The sequence below is a fragment of the Pinus tabuliformis genome, chromosome 5_2, assembly GCF_031772625.1.
Source record: "Pinus tabuliformis cultivar Carrire ecotype Pingquan chromosome 5_2, CPIR1, whole genome shotgun sequence".
Lineage (NCBI taxonomy): Eukaryota > Viridiplantae > Streptophyta > Pinopsida > Pinales > Pinaceae > Pinus > Pinus tabuliformis.
Window position 1 is genome coordinate 730,675,333 of NC_142306.1, and position 3,853 is coordinate 730,679,185.

Below are 3,853 nucleotides of genomic sequence, written 5' to 3' on the forward strand. Positions count from 1 at the left end.
AGGATAAGGATTGTTGTCATCAACAATCTCTCTTACTTCAAAATCCGTTTGTGAGCTGGTGCCTTCGATATCCCCTGTAATCCCTTGTAATCTTCCCATGGGCAACATCTTTTGTTGGTTCACCATTCGTAATTGAATTTGGGACCACTGTAATGTAGGCATACCCATGCATTCCAACATCTGTTTTAGTAACACATTCACGTCCAATCCCAGATCTAGAATTACCTGATCCATTTCATATTCCCCGATCTGCATTGTTAATCTCATCTCTCTCCTTGTACGTAATGCATGCCTTCCTAATTTTCAAACTACGTGTGGTTCACCGGTCCTGCGCAGCTAGCAATTATCTCTTGTAGTCCTTTAACTTCTTTATTTTTGTGTAGCAGCTTCATGCATGTCTCTAAAAGGGTAGTAAGCATAGCAGGATCCATTCTTGCCTTTGGTTGATCCTTACTACCTGAAGTAGAGGCCTTAGCGAAGCTCTTCTTAGCTTCCATAAATGTTTCCTTTGCATACTCCACATCAGACTCAAGTTCCTTCATAGGGGCCTTGCGAACCCGTGTATCTTCCTTAGGCATATTCCTCTTATCTTCCCCTATGGTCGCACCACTTCTAAGCACCATATTCACATTGGGGTCTTCCTTGCATGGTTTAGACCTCATCATTTGGATATTTTGAGTAGGGGTAGGTTGTAGCACCCCTTTCTCATGCATTTGTGCTATTAGCATTGGGAAATCTACCATTTCATGATCAAACTGCTCACAGTACGGGAAATATATCCTCACATGGTTGGTATAATCACGGGCATAGTGCCCAGGCCCTCCGCAATGATAATAGATTAGCTATCCACGCCCTCGTCTGGGTCCCATTCCTCCTCATCCCTGTCCGTGTCCTTGGAATCCACCGTGTGCTATTTCCGTGGCTGGATCAGGACCTTGCGTCTCTGTCTGCATTCGATAGGCTGGAGTCCTATCCATCATTAGCTCATAACTCTGTCACATCCGCTCATCATGGCCTACTATTCTATAGAAATTACAAAATACCTACTGCAGAGTCTGTGTATACTTTTGCAACAGGTGACAGTTGTTCGTAGTGTGCTTTCCCCCTACCTGACAGATCACGCACTAGAGGGCGGGTGCCACACTTGGCCTCGCCTGTGCCTCGAGTCTCAATGGCATCAGTGCCCCTCCTGCCAAATAGTTCAAAAATACAGGACAATGATCCTTATCATGGCCTGGGCCTTTACATTTTATACACCATATTTCTTTGCACGCCTTTGATCGTAGTGTCCTATCTTGCTTCAGACTCTACATCTCCAAGTATAGGTTCTGTATTTGTGCATAGATTTGTTGCACTCCCAACCCGGGATCTTGTATTGGAGTTTCATGCAACCTCATCGCTATCTCTAATGCTTCACCCTAGGTTGAAATCTTCTGTTGTGACAGCGTCGTCCTTAGGTGCGGTGTCAGGGATGCCACAAACCAAGCACGATGCTGCACATCTGAAAGCATCATGTTGGCCTCACAAATCATACTCTTCAGGCATTGATCCAGATCCCAGGGGGTATCGGTTGGAAGCATCATGATTTCCTTAAACTCGACGATTGACTGCGTTTCTGATTTTGGTCGGCTAAACTCTTTGTTCAACGTGTCTTGGATCTCCATTATCCCAACATTTGGGTGATCGCTAGAGTGCTTTATATACCATGTCAACGCGTGATCCTGTAGCATGATCACCAATGTAGCCTTCTTAATATTATCATCTGTAACTCCTTGGGCTTCCCATGCTGCCTTTACCACAAACGAAAACTGATCCAGTTCCTCATTTCCGACTCCTCTAAAGACGGGCAACTTGATTGCACTCACCATATTAAGCCTTGGGGGTGGTGGGGGTGGGGTGGGTGAAGATGGGGTTGATGGAGGTGAAGTGGGTGATGGTGTGGATGGGGGTGGTAACTGCAGAATGCGCTACCTTATCAAGCTGACCTCACTTCTCAGGGAAACCCAAGTGAGCTCTTCCTCGCTTGCTCGCGAAGGTGAGATTAATGGACTATTTCCTAACCCTTTGATCCCCTTATAGACTTTTCTACTCTGTGTTGTCCCACTCATGAATGTATCTGCATACCCCATTCCTTAGATATCTGCAAATTTTTGTTTTCCTATGCCCCGAACTCGTGAAGATTCTGATCTACCCACTCCTCAATTTCTTTCTTTTTAGTGTCCCAATGTTCCAACATCTGACATCCCTTAGGCAGATCCCGGTCTCGCCAATGGAACCATTTGCTGGATTGATGGGGCCTAACCCAAATTTAGAAGTGTTTTAGCCAAATAAATCCTGACACTACTAGCCCTTTCGGCGAGATTCCGGGGAGCGCGGACTAAGGTCTCACTCGAGGTAGTATGGGAGGGTGCTGGAACCAGATTTCCGCACCCTAGGGATGTCTTGATGAATTCTAGAGGGGTCGCGAACTAGCCCTGCACCTCTATGCCATTCCGCGTGGCAGTTTACCCTTCTCGAGGCGTAGTATAGAGTGCGACGATGCGTATCCTAGATCCGTTACCCAATCAAAAGTATTATAAATCTGATATAGTTCAGTGGTTCTTATTGGCTTATTGAATATTTTTAATTGGTGCGCGCAATCATAAAACATGCATAAAATATAATAGGAACGTAAACACCCAGATCTGCAAATAAAGGCACAATATCTCAAAATCAACTTATATTTTATTAACTTCAGTTCCAATACATTCCAAGTCCACCCTGTGCACTCAGTTGTAGGGGTCCGCGCACATAGTTGTGGACTCTACTAGGCCTCTGCACACATAGTTGCAGAGCCTCTATGTCCTATTCCAAACCCTGACTCTAACTTACAGACTCAAAGCGAAATACTATATTCAAAAACCCATAGTCCTTCAGATCAAATCCCCAAAAACTACTTTCTACCCTTAGAGCCTTGCTCTATTTATACATTCCCATGGTCCGTGGACCATGGGTAGGCTGACACAATCTATATTAAATTACAATATTTTTTTGGGTAGAATACCCTTTGATTTGACTCATTACATTCGCGCTTCGCATATTTCGCGGAGCTTTTACAGCATTACTACCCAATATTGTGGGCTTTACGCCCCAAAACCATTACGTGGGGCCTCTATTGCCCAAAAAACAGTGTCAGATAATTATCCTTTGGACACGCATCATTCAAGTCTCGATAGTCAACACATATGTAGATGGTTCCTTGTTTCTTATCGACAAGAACCAAATTGGAAACCCATTCCATTAAGGGAACGAGATAGATGAAACCAACACATAACAACTTTTCCACCTTAGTCTTGATGGCTGCCATTTTGTGGGGGTGGACTAGTCGAAGCCTTTGGTGGACAGGTTTAGCATTGTCGTATATCTTGATCTCATGCTCGACAATAGAAGGATCTATGCTGGGCATTTCCTCGTAAGACCAAGCGAATACATTGTGGAATTCCTTAAAAAGGTAGGTGAAGCTTGCAATTTCCTCAGGATTGCAATCTGCTCCAACCTGGATGTTTTCTATGATGCCTATCATGACATAAATATCAATGAGCAATGCCTTTGAAATATTACCTGTGTTTCCTTCCAAGTCCAATGTTTGGATAGTAGTAGATGGTGAGGAAACGATTTCAGGTGTGTCAGATGACAAGATTTGAAGAGGCATCATGTCTGAATCAGATATCGAAACACGATGGTGTGAGTCCTCCCAAGGTTGCTATTCTAAACTTATGATCTCTCTAATATCTTCATCTGTAGGTAGGACTTGATTGAGGATATTGAAAGAAGGAGCAGTTATGGGAAGGGCAGTGGTACCATCGGCAGTGAC